Source organism: Vulpes vulpes, chromosome 3 (genome assembly GCF_048418805.1).
Source record: "Vulpes vulpes isolate BD-2025 chromosome 3, VulVul3, whole genome shotgun sequence".
Lineage (NCBI taxonomy): Eukaryota > Metazoa > Chordata > Mammalia > Carnivora > Canidae > Vulpes > Vulpes vulpes.
Genome location: NC_132782.1, coordinates 110630081 through 110657357, shown reverse-complemented (window position 1 = coordinate 110657357; position 27277 = coordinate 110630081). Strand labels below are relative to the sequence as shown.

Genomic DNA, 27277 nt, shown 5'->3' with positions numbered 1-27277 from the left:
AATTCATTAGTGGTGTAAATGTTACTTTGAATGATTAGTGAGGCAGGCATTTGGGGAGCAGTTCAATGAGCGGGGGAAGGAGTGGAAAGCAGAAGGATGGGGTGGATATAAGGAGCCACTAGTGTCATCTGCTTTCCATGGTCTTGTGGCCAATGACTTGAGCTAGTCATTTATCTTCCCAAACTTAATTTCCTCATTTTCAGAATGAGAATACACATCACATGAGGTTGTTCAGCATATTAAAATGGCAGTATCAGTGTTCACTCTTCTAGCCTGCTGTAACTAGAATACCAGTTTTCATGTATTCAGCATGAATATACCATTTGTTTGTAAGGCTTTACATGTATCATCTTATAAAATCCTTACAGAAATGTTGTGATGTGCACACTATTATAATCCTGTTTTCAGAAGGATTGAAGCTGAGCTTCAGAAAGATTTAAGAACTTGCCTAGAGCCATTCAACTGGTGAATGATAGAGCCAACATTCAAGGTGGGGTACAGAGTATTGGCTCTTAACTGCCATCAGGCTGCTGTAACAAGATCACATAGACTGGGTGGTCTAAACAACAGAAACTTATTTCTCACAGTTAGAAAGGTTGGGAATTCCAAGGTCAAGGCTCTGACAGATCTAATGTCTGGTGAGAGTTCTCTTTCTGGTTTGCAAGGTAGCCATCTTCTTGTTGGGTCCTTGTATGGCAAGAGAGCAGAGAGAGGAAGCAAGCTCTTCTGTCTTTTCTTATAAGGGCATAAATCCCATTTGTAAGGGCTTCATCCTCATGATCTGATCACTTACAAAGGCCCCACCTAATACCATTACATTGGAGGTTAAGATTTTAACCTATGAATTTTGGGAGGACACAAACATAAAAGTCTATAACACCACATAAACTTGGTGCATAGTGGGTGTTAATAAATGTTAATACTTATACTCAATAAGGGCTAGTCCTGCTTTCTAGATCATGCCCGAATGTATCTCAGGCCTCTGGGGTCAGCACCACGGACAGCTGCCCGTTTCCTGTGATCTTCCAATCTTTTCCCCCAGAAAGTCTCACATTTGTGTCACATTTGGCAATTTAAAACAAACAACAATAAAAACACCTTTACATATGTTGCCCCTTTTCAATTTCACAGAAATCACATATGGGAGGATATTATTACTGTCATTTCCATGTTTAAAAATGGAATTTTAGAGAATTGGAATACCGTAAATGTTGGTAAAATGTATAATGATCTAGTAATTCCTCTCCTGCTTGTGTGCCCAAGAGAAAATAGTGCTTGTGTCCACCAGAAAACGTACACAGGACTTTTCATAGAAATTTTATCATAGCCAAACCAAATGTCCATGAATAGCATTATAGATAAATAAACTGTGGTATATCAGTGCAATGAATACAAGACAACAATCCAAAAGAATTATGTATACATATATGAAACAGCCTGTATGAATCTCAGAAACATAATGGTGAGTAAAAAAAAAAAAAAAAAACCAGTCAGAATAAAAGAATGTACTCTGATTTTATTAGCATGCATTTAAAACTAACACTCATTTCTGGTGATAACAGAAACAATAGTGGTTACCTCTGGGAGATGCTGATTAGGAGGGGGGCACAAGAGAGCTTACTAGAGATAGAGATACTCAACACCATGACCTGGATATGGTCATACAGGTAACCAGCACATGTAACATTTATGGAGTGCCTTACTTAGGATATAGGCATTTCTTAGTACACAATTTGCATATCAGTAGGAGGAGTGGGGGATCCCTGGGTGGCACAGCGGTTTAGCGCCTGCCTTTGGCCCAGGGCACAGGGCACGATCCTGGAGACCCGGGATCTAATCCCACGTCGGGCTCCCAGTGCATGGAGCCTGTTTCTCCCTCTGCCTGTGTCTCTGCCTCTCTCTCTCTCTCTGTGTGACTATCATAAATAAATAAAAATTAAAAAAAAAAAAACAAACAAAAAAAAAGTAGGAGGAGTGGGAGAGGGAAGTAAAGGAAAGAAAGCATAAACGTTAAAAATATAAAATAGGGGGATCCCTGGGTGGCTCAGTGGTTTAGCGCCTGCCTTCGGCCCAGGGCATGATCCTGAAGTGCCAGGATCGAGTCCTGCATCAGGCTCCCTGCATGGAGCCTGCTTTTCCAAACCCTGCCTGTGTCTCTGCCCTCCACCCCCTCTCTGTCTCTCATAAGTAAATAAAATCTTTTTTAAAAATTATATATATATAATTATATATATATAAAATAGGATAGGAGGGACACCTGGGTGGCTCAGCGGTTGAGCATCTGCCTTCGACTCAGGGCACGATCCCATGGTCCAGGGAGGGATGGAGTCCCACATCGGGCTCCCTACATGGAGCCTGCTTCTCCCTCTGCCTATGTCTCTGCCTGCCTCTCTCTCTGTGTCTCATGAATAAATAAATAAAATCCTTTTAAAAAATAAACTAAAATAAAATAGGCTAGTGGAAAAAGGATAATAATCAGGTGTGGGAATGGGATGAAAGTATAAGAACGATCGACACACAGACAACACTGTAGATCAAAAATAACCTAAATTCACTCTCATCCATTTCCTCCTTCCTTCATTTTTACTCTGGACTCCTGTTTCCCAGATGGAACAGGTTTTTTTAAAAAAAAAGAAAACAAAAAAACTTTTTCCTTCTCCTAACCGTTGTTTCTAAGGCTAAATTGTAATTGCTGCAGCCAGATCATATTTTTTGCACTACTGCAGGGAGGTAACCTTTTATTAATTGAATTTCTAATGGCAATTCATCAAAGCAAGCGATCACCGTTATTTAATGCATGATCCATATTCATGGCATGTTCTGTTAGGTAAATAATAGTGGCTCTGGGAAAGTGCTTCTGTGAGGTCCTTTTCCTTCTCGAATGACTTTCTTTTTTCCTAAGTACAGACAAACGGTTGTAATTTCAGAAGAACAAACCCCACCTGTGGAGGAGTCATTGGTTACAGGGAGGACAAGAAGAATTACAGACCCACAGAATCAGTGAGAATGAATGGCTTTGCCAGTTCCCTTTCTCTCTACAGATTGACAGTGAATATGTGAATAACGTTTGCTAAATCTGGACTTTGAAAACATGACAGCAAGCTGTTTGTGCCAATAATTTTTCATGGCATATGCCACCCCTCCCCGCACCACACACAGTTTTAATAAGATGGCACATGGACTATTGAGAAATGTTAAAACCCTGCAGAGGAAAGAGCTTTATCTTGTGACCAAATTCTGCCCAGCAATGTTTATGACAGCTGAAGAATTTATCTTAAATTCCCTCTGCTAGCCGCAAAGCACATGGCCCTTTGTCTCCGAGCAGCCTGTAAGAACCAAACTAAGATGTCACATACATAATATAACAGATAAATGGCCCAATTTCCATGTCCACATGATGAATGGAATGCAAGTTCAGCACACACATATTTGCACATTAATTGGCCCTGCATGGTTCCATTTTGTTCCTAAGTTGCTACTGTATGTCTCGTGGATTCCTTCCCCTTCAGAATCATTAAGCTTGTTTTATCGCACAAATGCATACGCATTTCCCCCCTATTTATCGTCACGCAGCTTGCCCTGCTGAGAGAGAACCAAGTAACCTGGGCATAGCCATTGGATTGCAAATGCCTACATCTGAGTTCTCTTCACCACCAACTGCACATTAACACAAAGATCTGAGACCCAGCCCCACAGTTGGTTATGCTGACAGCCAAACAAAGGAGGTTGCAGGCGAGGATGTTTGGAAAAAAAAAAAAATCATTTCTTTTCAGTTAGCAGTTGGTTTCTTGCCTCACCTTAATGATTTCCTGTTGATAGTTTAATGGCAATATAAACCCAGTGGAGGGCCTCAATTTTGATAAATTGGTCTGCTTCTATTTTATGGCAAAGGAATCGGACTGAGATTGATTGATATTATAGTTTTGCCATCCCAAATAATTGCAATGGCAAACAGTGCAGGTGGTAAAGCCCAGGGGCCTTCAGGAAATGTAGGTGGAATCTCCCTCCCACTAATCCCTTTTTCATTCCAGAAGGAAACTTTATTCTGGGCCAAGGAACCATTTATTTTCCCTGTCTCAACTCTGAGTCTCAGGGCTTCACAGCCCTGTAAGCACTCTGACCCATGTGTAAAGAAACCGGTGCTTTTGAAAAGGAACTGAGTTTCTTAGGCTGTGGGCAAAAGACCAATCCTGGCCATTTCAAGTCATCTGAGAAGTCAGAATATTTTATAAGGAAAAGTTGAGCTGTTGCATGAAGAGGGTTACAGTGGAAAGAATATGAGCTTTGGAGTCTAATAGATGACATATGAATCATGAGTCCACATCTTACAAGTCAGATGCCAATGGGGAAGTCACTTACCTGCCAAATAAGTCTCTCATCAGTAAAATGGGGATAATGAAATCACCCAAAAGGTTGGTCTGAGTTTTAGAACTTGATAATCTATATACAGTGCCTACGATCATACCTGGCATAAAACAGACATTCAATAATTATTATTTTGTTTCTTCACGCATCCCCTGTTTTTTATCTATTGTGTAAAGCATAACCGTATATAAATAAACTCATTAGAAGTTTCTTTCTTTCTCTTTTTAAAAGATTTTATTTATTTATTCATGAGAGACACACAGAGAGAGGGACACAGATGCAGGCAGAGGGAGAAACAGGCTTCATGCAGGGAGCTGGACACGGGACTCGATCCCGGGTCTTCAGGATCACACCCTGGGCTGAAGGCGGTGCTAAACCACTGAGCCACCTGGGCTGCCCAGAAGTTTATTTCTAATAAAACCTGTAGCTTTGAAAACTTGCTATGAAGATTTTGCACCATGGCTGACCTAGACTCTAGCCAGACTGGAGTTTAGTTACATGGCTTAATTCACATTGAAGTTAATGATCCCTTTTCTCTACCAAGGACAAGATCTACTTGAGGATTAGCAACAGTTTCCAATGAACACTCTTGGCCTTGTCTGATTTCACCCAATCACTTTGATAGTCTTCTTTGTCATTGGAACCAACTTAAAAGAATAGTTTACGGAACCTTAAAAAGCACCTGGCCTTAATCCAGGAGCCTAGAATTCTCAGTTGGAGACATGGCTGGCATGTTTTTAATTTGATGGATAGTTAAGTGACAGCTGTATATCTTAGGCACAGCTCTAGGCTCTGGGATACTTATAGAACTTTGATGTGAAATCAGACCTACAAAGAACATATGTTCCAGTGTGGAGTTGGGGGCTTATATTATAAATGCTATGGTAGCCATTGTTTTGTGAGCACCAGGATATTTATAATAGTAAAGTTTTCTCCATAAGCTGTACTCCATATTTGGGAAGTTTTGAGTTTGAGTTTGAATGTAAATGAGCCTAGATAGGAATGGGGTACCCGTGGAGGCTTCCCAAGGGAGGATTACAAAGACTAGAGCCTTCCCAAGGGAGGATTATAAAGACTAGAGACTTGAAAAGTAAGTTAGGTCATCGTCCAGTAAAAAAAGTAAAGAACATGAGCAGAGGTACAGATGGGAAAGAGTTTGCATGTTCAATAAGCATTAAAAGAGGGTGTGGGAGCAGTAAAGGAGAGCGAAGTGATTGTAGTGAACATGGAGAAACCAAGATGAAGTATCTTCATGCAAGGCAAAGAGGAAGAGATCATGAGAAAGAGGTGAGGGTGATGTCCTTTGACAGAAGAATGGATAAAGAAGATGTGGTATATATACACAATGGAAGATTGCTTAGCCTTCAGAAAGGATGAATACCTACTGTTTACTTTGACCTGGAGGATATTATGCTGAGTGAAATAAGTCAATCAGAGAAAGACAATCATCATATGGTTTCATTCATATGTGGACTATAAGAAATAGTGAAAAAGATGATAAGGGAAAAGAGGGAAACTGGGGAAAAATTAGAGAGGAAGACAAACCATGAGAGACTCCTAACTCTGGGAAACAAACAAAGGGTTGCAGAAGGGGAAGAGGGTGTGGGAATGGGGTAACTGGGTGATGAGCTTAAGAAGGGCACATGATGAGATGAGCACTGGGTGTTATACTATATGTTGGCAAATTGAATTTAAATAAAATATATATTAAAACAAAGAGAAGTAAGGTACTAAATGATTCACTGTGGTCAAGGAGAGTGTGTGCTGGGTTGATGGCCCACTGGATGTGGCAAGTATACAATCATTAATGTTTTCAACAAAAGCTTTCCCAATGTAGGTGGTGGAAGCAAAAGTTAGATTTGGTAGCTTGTGGAGTAAATGGAAAGAGAAGACCCATAAGTACAATATAGACCAGCCCTTCAAGGGCCAAATGGTTGAGCCAAGTGAATAATGGTCTCTGACTTGAAGGAACTTTGAAGATGAGAGAAGCTTAGGTATGTCTTAGGCCTGGAAGACAGGCCTCAGAGTATATGAGGATGGGATCAGAGGACAGGTAGGGTTCACCCACTGAGAGAACATGCTTGGCTCACCATTGAATCATCAGGGCTCAGCACCTGTGCCAGAGTATTATGGCATTAAATGGACTGAGAAAGGGCATTTTTCCTCTGACATTGAGAAACAAAGGATGGAGAGTAAGTATGGATAAATTTGAAGGAGAAGGAAGAGAAATTGAAAAAAGTTATGCTTGGCTGCTTTCATTTTCCCAGTGAATAGCAGAGGGAAATTTATGTGTTGACCATAAGGGGAGCAGGGGTAGAACTGGGGGTTAAAGAGGAAAATAGGGCAGCCCCGGTGGTGCAGCGGTTTAGCGCTGCCTGCAGCCTAGGGTGTGATCCTGGAGACCCTGGATCGAGTCCCACATCAGGCTCCCTGCATGGTGCCTGCTTCTCCCTCTGCCTGTGTCTCTGCCTCTCTCCCTCTCTCTCTCTCTGTCTCTATGAATAAATAAATAAATAATCTTAAAAAAAAAAAAGTCTCCCTCTGCCTGTGTCTCTGCCTCTCTCTCTCTCTCTCTCTGTGACTATCATAAATAAATAAATTTAAAAAAAAAAAACTTTAAGGGATCCCTGGGTGGCACAGCGGTTTGGCGCCTGCCTTTGGCCCAGGGCGCAATCCTGGAGACCTGGGATCGAATCCCACATCGGGCTCCCTGGTGCATGGAGCCTGCTTCTCCCTCTGCCTGTGTCTCTGCCCCTCTCTCTCTCTCTTTCTCTCTCTCTCTGACTATCATAAATAAATAATTTTTTTTAAAAAAAGAGGAAAATAAACAGGAGGGAATGCACTGGTAAGAGGCTGATTGGTCAGGGAAATCCATCTAGCAAACCAATATGCCTAAGTACCAGAGCAGGAAGATGAGCCAGAGTCTGCTAGCTGTACTGAACACTGTGGCTGTCATTCACCATGTGCGTACTGGGTGCCTAGCACTGTGTTATCTTCATGACAATCTTTAAAATGCATATCACTATCCACATTCTACAGAGAAGGAAACCAACCCTCTGAGAGGTGGTGTAGGCTCACCAAAACTATCCAAGAATTAAATAGCAAGGCTAATGTTTGAATCAATCTGTCAGACTACAACTCTGGGTTTCCTTCTACTGTGAACATTACTACTGTGAGGATGGGGTACGGAGTTCAAACCCCAGGTCCGTTATTTCTTATCTCTAGTTCTTGATAGCAGTGAAGCTCAGTGAAATTACTTAACCTTTGCCTGTCTCATTTGTCTCCTCCATAGAATGAAGTTAATTAAAGAATGAACCTTATAGCTTTTTGTGAAGGTGAAAAGGCATGATGTAAGGTATGGGAGACAATTAGCATATTACTTTGTGCATAAATAGCTCATAATATATGCCAGTTATTGTAGTAGTTGTTTTTATTAGTATCATTGGGAATTCATTCCAAGCCACAACAGGAAATAGCAGAGAAACCAACTAGAAACCATTTTGTAGCCTCTAAACCAAATGGAAGCATCAGTCCCACAGCCTTCCAAAAACACCTTAGTTACTCCATGTTCCCTGGAAAAAGTGAGCAACTATAAAAAAGATTATCTTTTCATTGCTTCTATCAGAAAAGAAAAGCATTTGTACTTTGCAATAGGGTTAATAAAAAATGTAACCAAAGGGAGAAAAAAAACACCCTAACTTTTAGTTAGCATCTGACTATGCTAGACATTCTACAAGTCATTTTATATACCTTTTATATATCTTCTCATTAATTTAACCCCTATAAGAACCCTGTGAGCTAAGTAGGGTTATTTTTCCTATTTTACAGATGAGCAAACTGAGACTCAAGGTGATTAATTAAATGAGTAACATAAGTGGCAGGAGGGGGATCAGGAATCACATCCATGACTGTTAGACTCCCAAAGCCAGCTGAGATGATGAGGAAGGGAAACCAGGAGTCCCCTCACATCTCCCAGGGGCAAAGCCTGGGTCTTTCAACCCTTGAGAGAAAAATCTAGCCTCTCCTAAAGTTTCTCTTCCTCCAAGCTTCCCCAGCCACAGCTCAACCAATCTAGTTGACTCTCTGTTTTAAGATTTTGTGAGTGCTCTGTGATCACAAAACCCATTCCCACACCGTGAATTATTTCCTACAGTTTTGACACCATTTATTTCCATAGCATTATACATTCCAGCCTTCTGACTGTTTAAGATCAAAAGATGTGCTCCAGGCTCACATTTCACTCTCCCTCTCAGATGGGATCCACCAAATTGGACTGAACAGTGGAGGCTCCAGCCTGTCATAGTCTGTAATGTTGCATAATTCCAAGGGCTCAGTGCGTTTTATCAGTGGTGAAGGAGAAATGGACTCACCCACCATGGGAGGGCTTCTGCAGGGGACATGGGAGAAGATTTGGAAATGGCAGCTGAAGGGCAGTGATAGAATGTTCAGAAGCACTCCAGGAGATGGGGGTTCAACTGGTTGAACTTGGTTGAAGCCAAGGCCAAGGGCAAAGGTTAATAAAAGATAAGTGAGGAAGGAAGAGGTCCAAGTAAGCAACTGTGGGATTCTCCCCTGAGGAAATCAGGGAAATGCTCCTTCTAGCAAGGGGCAAGGAGGAAGGGCCATCCTTCTATCCAGGGTGGGGCTCAGGGTATATGGAACTGAGCAGACTACATGTGCATTAGCAAATGTACCTCATTAGGATCTATGCATTGACTCAACAACCTTAAAGAGCATCTACTATTCTGTAGTTACTCCTTTGGACCCTGGCCACTTAAAATGAGTAAGATATTTTCCAGCTCTCAAGGAGCCTATCACATAGTAAAATATGTGGAATGGTGAACAGATGTTTTTAGCAAAGTTCTAAAGTAGAGCAGGGCTCCAGGGAGAGAGTAAATGTTTAGAGGGGATGATCAAGTCTCCTGGGAATCGCAAGAGACTTCCAGAGGGCATGAGGCTTCCTTTCATGCTCACCTATGTGCCTTAAGTCTAAAATCAGTAAAAGGTCTTGAAGACCACATACTGGATACCATAGTCCATGGCATATTTCAATAATCTGAAATAAGTCCGACAAGCAGCAAAGAGACTGCTTTGGGTTGACTATGTATGTGGGTCAGGGATGAGAGAGAAGAGAAGAATTGAAATATCAATTGGACATTTGGATTGACATGTAATAATGGGGCATTGAAAATGACTCCTCAAAAAAAAAAAAGTGACTCCTCATGATGGTCATGATGATGGTGGTGGTCATGAGAGCATGTGTTGAGTGCCCATAGTATGTTGGATATAGTGCAAAGCATTTTACATGGATTACCTTCTTTGTGCCTTCCAAGAAACTTAGGTAAATGAGTATTAATATAACCTTCATTTAATGGGTGAGAAAACCAAGGCTCAAAAGAGTTGATGGGATCCATCCAAGGCCATATGGCTAGTAGGCAGAATTAGTATTTGCTTCTAGGCAATTTGCCTTCTGAACCAGCAGCTGAGCTAAGATGGGGGAAACAGGCTTGAAAACCCCCTTGGGTTAAAGTCTGCATTGCTCAGCACAAACCTCTCATGACAAATGATGATCACACACTTTGGAGAAACTTCGTGACTGTGCCTGATTCTCCGCACTAATGTAGCTTGACTTGGGGCTGATATCCCACTTATCTCACCAGAATGACAATTGGGGGGTGGGGAAGAGTTATTGCTATTCCGGCTTCCTCTATTGAGCTATGAATAAATGATGATAGCTGTGAAATAGTGTGGTGTTTAGATCGTTTCTGGTAAATTAAAAAAAATAAAAATTGAATAAAAAGTGGTAATCCAAGCAGCCATTTAAATAAGAGGAGTGGAACAAAATTAGTAAACTCTTTTAGTGTCTTTCTGGCCTTGTCATTCTAATGTAATTAGTTTGCAAAAATATTAATTAATAGTCAAACAGCTGACATGTTTTACATGTTGATTTGAAATGTGTTAATTACGTTTTATACTTTGCCCTGTTACTGTCCTCAGCAGCAGCATAGGTGGGAATTCTGGTCCAATGGCCCCCTCCTTCTTATAGACTGGCTAGTCACATAGTCACAAAGTCTCATAGTCACTGAGAACCCTTTGTAATGCTCAGAGCTACTCATACCTTTGGAGATAAGGAGAGAGAATGCTGTCTAGAAACAGCATGGTAGTGTGGTTTCAACTAATGTGGTTGCTGACTGCAAACACAGTATCTTAAGAAGGCTTCTTGAGTTCCAATGAGTAGATGCTGTGCTGGATCAGCAGTGTTTTCCGATAGTAAGTTGAAGCTGGAGAGAGTGACTGCTGAGCATCTTTCCTTGTTTTACATTCCGTCTCCAGAATAGATTCTGCCCAGATCTTGCAAATGGATTGTATACTGTCTCAGATGAAAGTGCTGAATTCTAGGTGTGTCTCATGGCAGATCTAGCCATTCCATGAATAGGGGATGTTGTCTACTGCGCTGTGGTTTTCCTAAAGATCAGTCAGGAGAGGTTGGAGTAGGCTGAGGTAACAAGTGATGGGGGTAAGTTTCAATGGCTTACCCAATAGCAGTTTCTTTTTCACCCATGCTGAATGTGCAATGGACATTGGGTGACTCTCCATGGAGGGATCAAACAGTACAACCTGTAGATGCAACCAGCTTCTACCTGTGGCTGCATCGTGTCAACACACACCTTGGCCATCAATATGGCAGGGAGCTAAAGAGAACATGGAGTCTCTCTTGTGTCTTTCATCGTCTCAGCACAGAAATGATAAACATCATTTCTACCCACAGTCTACCGCTAAAACTCATCCCACGGCACCCACTGCAAGGGGTCTGGGAAATATGAGGAGCACACGCATATTCCATGAGAATTAAATACCTGCCACAATATGATAATGATGATGATAATCATCCCTATTGTCATCCCAACCATTGTGCTTCACTGAGTCCTACACTGTGGCTACCTGCCAGGCACCTGTTTTGTATTTTACAGTTTCTCTTGATTCACTATCCTACTTTCCATTGTCAAGAAGAAGAAGAAGGGGAGGCTTAGAGGGGTGAAACTTACTCATTTACTGTCACATAGTCAGTAAGGGACCAACCAGGATTCAACTCTAAATCTGAGAGCAGAGCCTCTGATGATCTGTGCCTCCCAAAGTTTTTGGCGACTGTCCCTGTGTTAGTATTCTAGGAGGAAGAACTGGGATCATCACTCAGATACCTATGAAGAATCAGGATAAGGATCTGTTAAGTTTCTAAGGCATGAGATAACTGCTGGCCCAAGTTTGTGCGGAAGCTATTACTTTCAGCCTATAGATTCATATTCTTTATCATATTTGACTTTTTATAATAATCCTATGGAGCATTCGGAAAGAATGTGATTAACTCCTATTTGAAGACCCAGTGACAGAAGGCCCAGGAGGACAAATGCCAGAAGACACCTTGGTTATCCGGTCTCTGAAGTCCTGGACTTGCCTCTTTGTGTGTATGGGACTGAGGGTCCTCAAGACCCTAGACCAGAGAGACTTGTTCTCTTTTGGCATCTGGGGAGAACCATGGGCCTCTTTGCATATTAAAGTCTTAAAACACATAATATAAAATCCTTAAGATCACTAAGGAAAGCATTTATATTGAAATGCATTTACTAAAATAATATGATCCAGTAAAATTGTTGTTTTCTTTACAACACATTAAATAACAAGCAAGCCTAGTAATTACTATAATTTGGAAATAGAAATAAACATTATGATGTTTTTAGATATCTGTGACAATTATAATGTAAAGTGACTAAAAAATTCTGTTATTTCTGTTGGTGACAAAGTTACAGGTACTGGTACTACTCCTGTGATTTGTTGCTTACATTTATAATTAAAGGGAATGCCAGATTACAGTGAGATACTGCTAGAAATTTAGTTTTATTTTCCCGATCCAAATTCATAGACCCACTGGGATCTATCTAGAGGACCCTGGTAGAGGTCTTAGAAGCTTAAAACCTTTTTCATCCTTGGCTCTGGCTTAGGATGGCCCAAGGTCATATTATGGAAAAGGTAAAGTTTGTGGTGTATCCATCCACTTATTCTCTCCCACCTTTATCATGTCATCATGCCCAGTGCCTGAACTTGGTACTCAGATCCTTCTTTCTCACCAGAGCACATGTGGCATATAACAGGACCAGAGTTTATTAAAGGCTTATATTTTTTTCAATACTAGCACTACGGTAAGACTTCATACCTATTATTTTACTTAATTCTGGTATTCTATTGTTACACATATTTTACCGAAAGTAATAATGATAGTTAACATTTATGAATACTACTATGCACCAGGCAACCTTCTTAGCACACTTTATGTACTAAAATAACCACAATTACAATAATAGCAGTTGTAGCAGCTCAGATGTACATAGCACTCCCTAGATGCCAGGCTTATTTTGTTCTATTATATACATTTAACTTAAATTATTCCTTCCACATTCCTATCAGATGAGTATTAGTTGTTCCTATTTTACAGAGTGGGAACTAGGTGCAGAGAGGTTAATAACTATGAAGGAAAGCCTTAAATCCAGATGTTCTGATTTCACCGTCCACAAAAGTCCATGAGGTTAGCTACTGAGTTCCACTGTCTTGCTTTTGCTTCATTCAGTGCTCCTTAGAACAATTCCAGAGGTGGACGTCATGTTGCCCCCATTTCATAGATCAAGCAGTTGAGGAACAGAGACGTTAGGAAACTTCCCTGAGAGTTGGCTTCATTCAGCTCAGAGATGGAACAAGAAAGATGGGAGCTGACAGTCCACGGAAATTTTAGTGTGCTTACAAAAGTCCTACATTTACTTCTGCCCATCTTCCATGGGTTAGAACTCAGTTGCATGGTTCCACTGAACTGCAAAGGATGCTGGCAAATGTAGTCTAGCTATGAAACCCATGAGGTGGGAGGGCACAGAGGGTGGGTTTTGGTGAACTTGGAACTATCTCTACCACAGGCATTAAGCAGAGCTCTGTAAACTCTACCTCACGGGGAGAATCCATCCACACCAGAGACAGGATTGGGGTGATGCATCTGGAGACCCTAACCCATACCCGATTCACAGTCCCCTATGGTGCCTGCCCTCAAACGTTAGCTTGCCTTCTCTGGGGCACCAAGTGCCAATGCTATTCTCCAGGGTGGCTTGTAGGCTGAATTTGACACAAATAAATTACTGCAAATTAGAGAACGTGAAAAATCTCATGCTGTGGGGATTTGGTCTCTGGGTCTATTTTTAAAAGCCATGAAGAATCTGCAAATGAAGTATCGTCAAATAGAAAACAGATTAAAATGTGTAATAGTTTATACGTTTAAATGAATCTTTTAAAATGTGGTCTTATTATTATTTTAAAGAAAATGGCTGTTGGCTTTTCCCCCTTTATTTTGGCTTGTATTTTTAATTTGAATGATTCAGTCCCTGTCTGAGGATCTTCTGCTTACAGCCTCCACATGTGGCCAGTTTACTGTCACATGATTAGGCCTCCAGGGCCGGTGAGAGAAAAGGATGCTTCGGTCCCATATTGTTTGGTACCATGCACCATATTCCCTCTATTCTCAGACATCTTGGGTGGTAAATCCTAGCCTCACTTCAATGTGCTTTTTTATGGAGGGAAGAGAGAAGATGAGGGACAGAAACTAATATAGCATTGATTTAAAAACATTCTGGTATTAGATGTCTACAAAATTATGTACATATTAAAATTTAAAAAAATCTCCCCATACCCCAAAAGAGAAAGCAAACCAATAAAATAAAGGCACAGTTCTGTCCCCGATGATTCTTTTCTTCAAATTCTCCAAGTATGAAACAGAGCTACTTGACAACTACCCTTCTGTTAGCATTCCATCTCGCTCTACAGGTAGACAGGCTGCCTCTGAGGAACATGCAGTCCCAGATGGGAGTGACAAGCACCCATGCTCCCAGTGTGGGACTCCACTAATTGTGAGTGAGGGATTTGACTGAGCAAGTCCCTCTGCTTCTGGAATCTGAACCCCTTTTTGTTTGAGGCTGAGAGCCTGTCGGGCAGCTCTGATAAGCATGGTATTTTTGGCCATGTACCCTGTTCCTTTCTTGTTCTGAGTAGCACACCAGTCACATAAAGGAGCTGGGTAAGAAAATCACTTTGATTACTGACTTTCCTGTGGATGTATTTCTTTTCTTTCATATTTCACATTCTGAATATTTTATGAAAATGTTTCCCTTTCCAAGTGAGCTAATGCTGTGGTTTAAATAATACTACTGGAAAGTAGGAACCCTATTTCTCCCTTGAGGGACAACACATAATCTTACTGATGGGAAGAAATGAGCATAGACACGAAAAGCTATTGCATTAAGCACTTGAACTCTGGGATCTGATTAACTTGGATGTGGTTTATAGTTCTCTCATGACTTGCTGCGTAACCTAACATTTCAACTTCACATCTGCAAGATGGGGATGATCATTGTCACTACCTAATAATATCGGGTAAGGATTAAATGAGATAAGGCAATTATAGGCAGGAAGTACAGTGCCTGGTTTGTAGCAAGTTGTTAGTAAATAGTACTTCAATTTTACATTTAAGTAGCGCCCCAAATAACTCCAGAGATTCCCTGTAGATCACTTTTACTGCCTCCCACTCTGCCATTGAATACTGTCCACTAAAAGCTTTCATTGTAACCTTGTGGATGAGCGAGATGGATGATTGCAAGATGGTAGTGGATGTTTTTGAATCTGTCTTCCCAGACTAATTGGGAACTTTCCGAGTTTTGCTTAGTGCCTGTGGTAGAGACACTTCCAAGTTTACCAAAATCTATTTCCTTTTTCTCACAGCTAAACTACACTTGCCAGTCTTCCTTGTAGTTCAGTAGGACTATGTGACTGAGTTCTGACCAATGGAAGTGGGTAGAACTGATGTCCCCCTTTTCCAAGCATAGCCCATAAAAGTTCTCTGGACTATCACCTGCTCTCTCTCTCTTTCTCTCTCTCTCTCTCTCTCTCTTGTTCCATCTTTGAGCTGAATGAAACCAACTCTGAGGCAAATTTCTTAACCTCTCTGTGTCTCAGTTGCCTAACCTGTAGATTTGAGTACTAATGGTCAGAGAAGCAAATGGTTATTATGAAAGACCTTGGTGGATGATGGGTGAGGTCTGGAAGGTGAGCTCTGGGAGGGGACTTTGGTACCTGGAAGGCAAAATGTGGCATCAGCTTAGGTAGAAGGCATTTCTCCCATTTCGCATTTCTCCCATTTCACTATGCTCTGTGCTCCTGGAGTCGCTTTAGCGTCTCCCATAAATATCTAGGATTCCATCAGGAAAGCTAGTTTCCTACCTGGGCCCAGAGGTGAGGGAACTTAGAACCATTGCCTTGAGAGCCTGCATACAATGATGTGCTCGCTGTTTTAAAGTCTGGCCATTGAGGCAAGATGTTCATTGGATCCTTTGTGGATGAGCATTTTTCAAATGGAGAAGCTTCCAGATGTCTTAAACTTTACTTCTTCTGAGGCACAAGTGGTGGTCACAGTTTAGCAGGCTGATGTGAGTCATCTGCCAAGTTCCTCTCTACCACCTCGGTGATCTGCCACCATAAAGAGATTTCATATGTCATTAAAAAAGATGTCATATGCATCAATGTGATGCTGTGTTTTAACCGAGAATGTCACATTAGACTCCTGGAGGCTTTTTTAAAACTTCCAATACACCACGTTTTTTCCCCCTTAAATCATTCAATCTGCCATCTGATGCCTCAAAAGGAAGCTGCTAGTAAAATAGCAACTTGCAAAATTAAGTAAAGCATCACACAAAATGTTAGCTAAAAATGTGAACTTTGCCACCTATGCTTAAGGAATGGAGGAGTCAGGGATACACAGATAGTTGCACAGAGGTGTCCTGCTTTTTCAGAAGCTCTTTTGTCTCCACAATGTGACGAGTGATCAAGATGGAGTTAATGTCCCCTAAAGGTCCTGGCTTGATTTGAGTTCTCTATGTTCCCTGTCAGAGTTTTCCCTATGCTAATGTTTCCCAAAGAAATTTGTTTTGAAGCCAAAATAAAGAAATAAATTATACTTATGGAGTTTGGAGGCAGGAAGTGATTTTCTTACTTATGCACTGATTGACAAACATTTACTGGGCATCTGCTTGGAACCAGATGCTCTGATGTGTCCTGGGTCTTCTACTCTGAACCATGATTCTGGCTCTCAAGTCAGTTGCTTGTGGTGGGACTTAAATAGTTTTTGACGAAAGTGCTCCAACACACATGAACAGTACCTGCTGGGAGCCTACCAGCAGAGGGAGTGACCCTACAGTTTTGCTCCAACAATACCCATGCATGAGGTTTTTTTTCTACACCAAGCAATTCTTTGACACCAGCTGGGTGTCTTTACAGTTCTGCTCAATTCTGACACTATCTACCTGGAGATAGTGCTAGAGCCAGTGGGCTAAGGGATTCAGTCCTAGTCCAAATTGTCACCTGTGCTTCTGACCAACTGGCTACAGACCAGAGATTCCAATGACACTTCCTACGGGTTCAATTAATTTGCTAGAGTGGTTCACATAACTCAGAGAAATACTTTGCTTCCTAGATCATCTGTTTATTGTTAAAGGATATAACTCAAGAACAGCCAGATAGGGGATCCCTGGGTGGCGCAGCAGTTTGGCGCCTGCCTTTGGCCCAGGCGCGATCCTGGAGACCCGGGATCGAGTCCCACATTGGGCTCCCGGTGCATGGAGCCTGCTTCTCCCTCTGCCTGTGTCTCTGCCTCTCTCTCTCTCTCTGTGTGACTATCATAAATAAATAAAAAATTAAAAAAAAAAAAAGAACAGCCAGATAGAAGACAGGCATAGAGGAAAGTATGTGGGAAGGAAGTGTGGAGCTTTCAAGCCTTCTCTGAGCTGAACCCTCTCCCCACATCATCATGAGTTCACCAACCCAGAGGCTCTCAAACCTTGTCTTTTGGGATTTGTATGGAAGGTTCTTTTCATAGTCAGGATTGACTAAATCATTGACCACTGGTGATTGAATTCAGTCTGCAGCCCCTTTCATCCCAGGAGGTCTGGGGCAGGATTCCAAGTTCCAATCTTATAATCACCTGGTTGGTTCCACTAGCAACCAGCCCCCACCCTTAGATGACCTAGGGGCTTTCCAAAAGCCACCTCATTAACATAACAAAAGACACCTTGATTGCTCTCCACATTTAGGAAATTCCAAGCATTTTAGAAGCTCAGTGCCAGGAATGCAAATGAAGACCAAATATACATATTTCTTATTATAAACCACAACCTCACAGCCTGGCTCAGCACCACTGGGTTCCATCAGGGGTGGCAGTTCAGCTTCCTGAGTCCCAGACTAGAACTCGTGGGTTCACACCCCTACACTTCCACTTATTATCTCTGTTACCTTGGATGAATTAACTTAAGTCTCTGCATCTCTCTTTTCTCATCTGTAAATTCTGCCTACCTTCCTACCTTCCTTACTTTCAATCATATGACTGATCATTCCTTTATTCCATGATTTCTCAACCTGGACATTATAGACATTTAGGACCAGATAATTCTGTTGTGTGGTGGTGGGGCATCCCGCACATTATAGGATGATTACCAGCATCTCTTACCTAATAAATATTTGTTGAATTTAAAAATCAATTAATGGAAAACTGAATAAACGAATAATGATTACACTTACAGAGCTTTGCCTAGAAACTGAGTGTGGTACAGAATCCTAACTTCAGGATGCTTCCTGGCCAAGAGGAGGCTCCTTTCACCTTCCCCTCTGGGCTGTGAATGTCTCTTTGCTGGGAGTAGTAACCAAGGCCCTGGATTCCTTAAGATTTGTTTGAACAATATATTAATTCCTACACTCTTCAATTAAAAAAAAATGCCATAATGCATTCATTCATTCATTACAAAAATTTCTATTAAGTACCTACTTAGTGCCAGACCCCATTCTGGGCACTAAGGAAACAGTACAGATTCTGTGCATGTCCTCAGAAAGGAGCAGACACATAATGACAACTAGCTGAGAGATAGTACAGAGCAGTGCCAGGTGCTGGGGAAGCAGATCCTAGAGGGATCTTGCCAGTTGGGTTAGGGAAAGCCTCTTAGGAATTTATGTTTAAACTGAATCCTGAGAGACCAGCAAATGTTGGCCAAAGATAGAAGCAGCAGCCTGTGTTAAAGTGCTAACATGAATTTAAAAGAACTAAACCCATTTTACAGTGGCCAGGGAGCAGAAAGCCAGCATACAGCCCGGAGCGAATACCCAATAGAAAACAAAGACCCCATAAATGGTGGCCAGTGTGATACAGCTGCTCCTTTTCCTGTCCCATCTTTTCAGAAGCTGCAAGGCGTCCCAGGACATGAAACAAAGGGCATGTTAACTGGAGAGCCTGGGTGTCCCAGTTTTACCATGAAAAGTCTATGAACTACAGATCTTGAGCAAACTATGTAGTTCCTTTAGTCATAAGGGAGAGAACATGAGCTGCTAGTTGAGAGCTGGCCCCCAGATCCCAGCTGTGTGTCCTTGAGCAAGCTGCTTTCCTTCTCTAAGCCTCTTTTCTTCACCTCTATAGAGAAGAATGACACAATGAGTGTTCATGATGCTTGTTGTTTATTAAACACCAGGCACATCATCCTTCCTGCATTAGCCCACTTTGTCCTCACCACCACAAAGCACTCATTTTACAGCTGAGTGAACTGAGATGCTGAGGGTTAGTGATCTTGCCTTGATATCTCGAAACTAATATTAGAGGAGCTGGGGTTCACCCACATCTGTCTATCTCAGGAACCTGAACTGACCACCCTATACCATGCTGTTATTTGGGATTACTGAGAAGATAAAGTAGAATAATTCATTCACCCAGCATTTTGCCTGGCACAAATTCGGGAAATAATGATTGGACAGATGTGGGTTCTAATCCCACTTCTATCTCTTACTGTCTTTGTGTTATCCTTGAGTTGCCTCGTCTGTCTGAGCCTTCATTTTCCAATCTACAAAATGGGAATGAGCTGAGATTCTATCTTACCTGATAGGAAAGTTCAGTGATCATGCTAGCAAATCCCTGAGCACCATGTCCTAGTAAGTACTCAACTCTAGCTATTATTAGGTATATAATAGGTACTATACTGATGTCAGACCTCTCACCTTCTGTTCCTGGGTTTCCCTCTTGGCACAAGGGGCTTCAGAAAGTGCAAGGCTCCTTTTCTCTCTCATGCATGTGAAAAACCAGGGGTGTCTCCAATATGAGGCAGTAACAGAAGCCAAGGGGATGAGAAGGAGCCATCAGGACTGTTTTCCTTCAGCTGACTGTGATGTGTGACCAGGTAGGGGGATGCCCTTGGTTTGGAGTTCTTTGTGTTCTTTCCCTTAAACAAGGGCCTTCAATGCCAAGCCATCTTTCCTGCACAACACTTTAATTTACATCTTTTAATAACTTGGGTTGCCATGGAAGCGTTGGAATTCAGTTTTAAAATAGACAAACTAATTGTTTCAGTCAGTTTGGGTATTTGCTGTCAAGGAAACAGCCAGCTTTCCCCCATTGCTTAATTGGATGTATAAGGTGGCAAAATGGCAGAGGGGTTCTTCCTACCCCATGGCCAGGCAGGGGAAGGCAACATGAGGTGTACAAGGGAACTCACCCAGTCCTGTCTGTACACCTAGGAAAGGGAGTGTCTGGACTAATAAAGGGGACCAATAGGACAATAGAGGTAGAAGGAGTTAGGCATAGAAGGACCACAGTGGGACACAGCTCCTGAGGCAGAAGACAGTGCTAGGACATTCTGACAGCCAGCCATGGTTCCTCTAGTCTTGAATGGAGGCCCAGGGGCTCTCCCTTCTGCTCCGAGGGATTCTAGCAACAAAACATCCCCAAAACACATGGGCCCAGGGCTGGAGCCCACTTCCTCACTGAGATTGATGAGGAGGCATGACTCTTTCATCCAATGACAAGTTTTCAGTTATCTCCTTCTCTGTGCCAGGTAAGTATGTGTTAGGCTCTGGGAGTCTAATGGATCCAGAGGGAAGATGGCATCATTCATTTATTCAATCATTCAACAAATATTTTTTGCGTTCTTGTTAGATGTATTAGTGAACATGCTAGTTCTCTGTCTCTGTGGAGCTTATATTCTAGCATGGTAAACAATGAATCAGAAGAATAATGGGGGTGCCTGGGTGGCTTAGTTGGTTAAGTGTCTGCCTTTGGCTCAGGTAATGATGGGTTTTGGGATTGAGCCCCACACCAGGCTCCCTGCTCAGTGGGGAGTCTGCTTCTCCCTCTGCCTCCCCCTACTCATGCTTGCACGCACGCGCTCTCTCTCTCTCTCAAATAAATAAAATATTTAAGAAAAAAAAGAAGAATGGATTACATGGGATGTTGAAAGTTAATATGTGGAATGTCAAAAGGAAAGAAAAAGTAGAACAGAGAACAGGGGATTAGGAGTGTAGAATTAATGATTTGTCTGGTTAGGCTTCCTTGAGAAAGTGAGGTCTGAGCAAAGACTTGATAGAGGTGAGACTGTTAGCCAAGTGGGACCTTGGTGATTAAGTATGATTAGGAGTGATTGAAAATTCTCCCTCTGTTATTGGAGCAGATCTGAGTTGAAATTCCATTTTTCATTACTTATTCCCCAACCAATCTCTGCCTATGACAGCACCTCTTTAAGCCTTAATCTCTCCATCTCTGCAGTGGGGATAATAGTACTTTAAATGGTTAAATGAGTTAATATTTATAAAATGCCTGGCTTATAGTGAGAGATATGATGGTGTCAATGGTAATGATGATGATAGGGCTCATAAACCAATGAGGAGCAAGAAGTAAGAGATAAGTAGAGACATCAACCATTTGTTATCAGATATACGAAGTGGTAAAATGTAGCCCAAGATTTAGTGAAAGCTCCAAAGAGGATCATATCCACTCTATTAAAGACTTCCAGAAGTGATTCCTATGCCAAAGTCTTCAGGAAAGTCAGGGGCTGTACAGGTGCAATGGGGAGAAAATGGTATTCCATTTTGGGGAAATAGCATCTGCAAAGGCCACATGGGAAGAGAGCATGGCCAAGTCAAAGTACTGCAGAGTCCATTGGATCTGGAGCTGTGTGTGTGAAGACCCAACTGCTATGAGATGAAGTTGCAGATGTGCCTGGAAGCCTTTATAAGATTTTACCCTATAGCTGGGCTTCACAGTTTTCTAAGAACACCTTGTCAAGGATAAAGAAGAGTGAACATGAACGCTTTGGGAACAATGGGGTATTGAGGTGCCTGAAGTTCTCAGTGGTCCCACCCAGTTGGGAAACCTCTTCTAAGTCTTCTGTGTCAATATCAAACATATATGTGTGTTTAGTATTTGGTTCCATATTATATCACATTTCTTTTAATATCAAATAGGTATTCTAAATTACTTACCACGGAGTTAAAGTAATGCTCTAGAAGGATATCTAGATGACTTTGCACTCTTGTTTAGAAGTATATTTTGCAATTGTACTTATGGAAGCCTTTGGAGGCTTTTAGCTCACCTAGAAACAGGTCTTTGCATATGATTAGTTAGTTACAAGACAGAGAATTAAAGGAAAGGCAAGGAGTAAGTTGAGATTGAAGGTTGGCTCACCCTTGGGTGGTAATTGTAGTCATCTAGATGGGACATGATGTTGGCCTGGATTGTGGTCATGGCAGTAGTGGTACAGTGGAAGGATGTCCATTGGGGATATATATTTTTAAATATGCCACTAGATCCAAATATAACCACAGTGGTCCATTTTTTTCAGGTGTTCTCTATAATGACACACTGATTTACTTTTAGTCTTTTGCTACCTATTTAAAATTGAGGTAGACTAATAAAACACAGAAACCACTCAAAAACATGGTAAGAGTAAGCATCTAAGATAGATCTTCTGTCCATCAGAGCACTGAATCTATCTCTGAGCTTCCTGGCAGCAAAGGCAAAATGAGAAACATATTGGATCATATAATCTATATTGCATGGTGAGATAGAACACAATGTTTATCTATAGAAGAGAACATGCATAAGCACTGAACTCTGAGAGGGATCAGTCACTTGCATCCATACTTAAGGGTTATTTTATAGTAGAAAAGCAGTGCCTTCAACAAAAAGACTGTCTGCATCAACATTTCTTGCCCTCATCTGCTATAAATGCTGAGGTCATAGTGTTAAATCTTAACTTAGTTGAGGCAGTTTCATGAGGGGGAGATAACATAATATGGTCCAGGTGCTTGTCTCTCTAATTTAATACAAGACTAGAACTTAGAGAATACCAAGAAATGGATGATTCATATGCCCATTAGATTATCTATCTCAAATATTAGATTTCTCAGATGAGCTTCTGGAAAGAGGAGCTGGATTTCAGTCAACTCATGGCTGGAATCTCTAGTGAATGCCAACTTCTGTGTCATTGAAGAAGAAAATGTATGTGCTTGAAATATCAGGGCCAAAGGAGTCTGTATTTCCATTCTGAAAGGACGACTTGGCAGCTTGACCTTTATACTTCTTGAATTGGAGAAGGAGCCAATGTAGCCTATTGTATAGAAAAAGGTGTTGGCATTGAGAAAATGTAGTCTGAGCCCATTTCTGCCACTAACATATTAAGCGGACCAAGATCAAGTTAGTTTATCTCTTGCAGACTCGTTTATAACCTAGAATAAATGTGGGCATCCATATACAAAAGACCCACAGCTAATATCATCCTCAATGGGGAAAAACTGATAGCTCTTCCCCTATAATTAGGAACAAGACAGGGATGTCCACTCTTGCCATTACTCTTTAACATCGTATTGGAAGTCTTAGCCTCAGCAATCAGACAACAAAAAGAAATAAAAGGCATTCAAATCAGCAAGGAAGAAGTCAAACTCACTATTTGCAGACATGATACTCCATGTAGAAAACCTGAAAAATTTCACCAAACAATTGCTAGAACTGATCCATGAATCCAGCAAAGTTGTAGGATATAAAATCAATGTGCAGAAATCTGTTGCATTTCTAAACACCAGTAACAAAGCAGAAACAGAAATCAAGGAATTGATCCCATTTGCAATTGCACTAAAAATAGTGAGATACCTAGGAATAAACCTAACTAATGAGGTACCCTGAAAACTATAGAACATTTATGAAAGAAATTGAAGAGGATACAAAGAAATTGAAAAGCATTCCATGCTTATGGATTGAAAGAACATTGTTGAAATGTCTATACTACTCAAAGTAATCTACACATTTAATGGAATCCCTATCAAAATAATACCAGCATTCTTGACAGAGCCAGAACAAACAATCCTAAAATATGTATGGAATCACAAAAGACCTCAAAAAGTCAAAGCAATCCTGAAAAAGAATAACAAAACTGGAGACATCATAATTCTGGATATTACAAAACTGTAGTCCTCAAGACAGTATGGTACTGGCACAAAAATAGACACACAGATCAATGGAACAGAACAGAGAACCCAGAACTGGACCCACAACTATATGGTCAACTAATCTTTGACAAAAGCAGGAAAGACAATCCAATGGAAAAAAGGCAGTCTTTTCAACAAATAGTGTTGGGGAAACTGGATCATTTCCTTATACCACATACAAAAATAAATTCAAAATGGATGAAAGACCTAAATGTAACACAAGAAACAAAATCCTAGAGGAGAACAGAGGCAGAAACCTCTTTGACCTTGGCCACAGTAACTTCTTACTAAACACATCACCAGAGGCATGGGAAACAAAAGCAAAAATCAACAATTGGGACTTAATTGAGATTAAAAAAAAACTTCTGCATGGTGAAGGAAACAACAAAACTAAAAGGTAGCTTAGGGCATGGGAGAAGATATTTGCAAATGACATATCTGATAAAGAGCTTATATCTAAAAAGAGCTTATCAAACTCAACAAAAACAATCCAGTTAAGAGATGGGCAGAAGACACGAACAGACACTTTTCCAAAGAAGACATTCAGATGGCTAAGAGACACATGGGAAGATAATACCATCACTCATCATCAGGGAAATTACATATCAAAACCACAATAACCTATCATCGCATACCTGTCAGAATGGCTAAAATTAACAACATAAGAAACAACAGGTGCTGACAAGGATGTTGAGAAAGGGGAGCCCTCTTGCACTGTTGGTGGCAATACAAAGTGGTGCAGCCATTCTGGAGAACAGTATAGAAGTTCTTCAAATAATTAAAAATAGAACTATATGACCCAGTAATTACAATGCTAGGTATTTACCCAAATACTGGATATTTACCCAAATCAAAGAATACAAAAATATAGATCTGAAAGGGTACATGCACCCTAATGTTTATAGCAGAATTATCAAAAGTAGCTTGATAGCTCAAACTATGGAGAGAGCCCAAATGTCCATTGAAAGATGGATGGATAAAGAAGATGTGGTTGATACACACACACACACACACACACACACACACACACACACGATGGAATATTACTCAGCCATCAAAAAGAATGAAACTTTGCCATTTGCTACCATGTGGATGAAGCTAGACTGTATTTTGCTAAGTGAGATGAGTCAGAGAAAGACAAATACCATATGATGTCTCTCATATGTGGAATATAAGAAAGAAAACAGATGAACATATGGGAAGGGATGGGGAGAAAAGAAGAGAGGGAAATAAATCATAAGAGACTCTTAATGAGGGTTGATGGAGGGGGGTGGGGAGTGTTGAGATAGATGAATGAAGGGTATTAAGGAGGGCACTTTTTGTGATGAGCACTGGGTATTGTATCTGAGTGTGAATCCCTGAATTCTACTCCAGGTACCAATATTGCACTGTATGTTAACTAAGTAGAATTTAAATAAAAAAAAAAAAAGATTCAGGAAAAAAAGAAATATGAAAAAAAAAACCCAAAATCCAAAAATGTGGGCATATTTATTTTTTTAAGATTTATTAATTTTTATTTTAGAGAATGAGAGAGTAGGGGAGAGGACAGAGGAGGGAGAGAGAAGATCTCAAAGGAGACTCCCCACTGAGTATGGATCGCCACATAGGTCTCAATCCCATGACTACAAGATCATGACCAGAGAGTCAAGATCAAGAGTCCAACACTCAATCTACTGAGCCACCCAGGCACCCTCAAATATGGGCATCTTATAGGGGCGTTGGGAGGATTAAATGATATTACAGGTGTCGGGTACCCACAACAGCTTAGAACAGAGGCATTCAATACATTATAAATATTTACTATTACTGTAACCTGAAAGCAATTTAGTTGTCTTGCCGAACCTTAAAGCTAACCTTGGAATGTTACTAAAGCCCAAGAGACACATTTCTAAATCCAAAAGAATGTACCAACTATGCCTGCATTCCTGAGATTTCCTGGGACAGGGAGCATGGAGAAAGTGGGTAGCATCACAGGTACAGTGTAAATCTTCCTGTCTTAGGTCAGGTGTCCTCGTAGCAGAATCTGAGATGGGATTCTTGTTAGGAGATGTGTGGGAGAGTACTTCGGGGGAAGATGAGTAAGAGGGGGAATAGAAGACTAGGCAAGAATGGGGATTTCATCAGAATTGAGTCTCAGATTGATTGCACAAGAGGCTCTGGAACATGAATTACACCACAAAGTTGATCCTATCTTCTCATCTTGAGGCAAAAGAACCAAGCTTTTTGTACCCCTGGGCTGCCTCCTGGAGTGAAGGGAGGGTAGGCTAACCTTCTAGGGACAGTGGCTTCCATTTGGAGAAGGGGGATGGGTCAGTTATTATCAGCCAACACTGTTACATCTGGGCTCTGGTGCTCTGGTAGGTATAGAGGGCCTGGGCGAGGCACCAGCAGCATCAACCACACCTGCTAAACATCACCCATTAATTCCTGAGTTCCCCTCTTTTTCCATCAGCTGCCAAAATCACTGTGCTTTCTCTCTACATTCCTCCTTTGCAACACCTGCCTTACTCCTTTTCTGTAGGTCAAAAGTCTCTTTTTTTCCTCTACCACTATTTAAACCTACTTATCCCCTTTTATCCTAGAACAGTTCTTCCACTCTGCCTTCTTCCCTTTGCATCCTGTTAGAGCCTCCTTCAAGGCTCTTAGGTATTTAAACTTTAATATTTCCTATTTCTATCATTACTATCTCCTGGGAAACATGTGGGTAGGATCAATGCTATTCTCAAAAATATCAGCTTTGAATCTGCAAGAACTCATGGGGAAAGATACAGTAGCCACCCTTGAGGTTTGCTCCACTTAATTTCAAAGAGAAACTTGGTGTGAGAAGGACACGCTTCAACACCTAGGAAAGCAACAAGCCTCAGGGTGGCCCTCTTTTGGCAGGTCTAAGGTGAACAAACCTTTTCATCCCTACTGCAAGTTTCTCAGGAAACTCACTGGGTGTCCCCCAACATTTTTTTTTTTTTTTAGTTTGGTGATAGCCATATGTGAGAGCTTATCACCAGACAGCCAAAAAGCATGGCTTTTATTGCATTTTGCTTGACTCCTCTCTCTGAGCAGGCTGGTTTCACTCTGGAATGTTACGGGGTTTGAGTTTATCGTTTTAAATGTCTTTTCAGGGATCCCTGGGTGGCGCAACGGTTTGGCGCCTGCCTTTGGCCCAGGGCGCGATCCTGGAGACCCGGGATCGAATCCCACATCAGGCTCCCGGTGCATGGAGCCTGCTTCTCCCTCTGCCTGTGTCTCTGCCTCTCTCTCTCTGTCTGTGACTATCATAAATTTAAAAAAAAAAAAAAAAAAAAGAAGTCTTTTCATTATTTCTGTAGAGGGCCAGGAATTTAGGAAACAGCGTTATGTGTATCATAGAGCAAGGTTCTAACTGAGCCACCTGAAAGGCAGGGGGAGGCTGACTCACAGTGCATTTCTGAAAGATCCAGTGGCCTTCTCATTCAGATGCAAAAACAATCTAATTTCTGATACATCCTGGCCTAGAGAATGATCCTCAGGCCAGAGTCCATTGTTCTGTTTGAACTTTATGGAGGAG

The 27277-nt window shown here is 41.3% G+C and overlaps 1 protein-coding gene across 9 annotated transcripts in view; it reads left to right on the top strand.

Annotated features, from left to right (window-relative positions):
* The window catches only part of RBFOX1 (RNA binding fox-1 homolog 1), a 2027925-nt gene that overhangs the window by 493268 nt on the left and 1507380 nt on the right, over positions 1-27277 (top strand). The gene's annotated exons all lie outside the window — the stretch shown is intronic.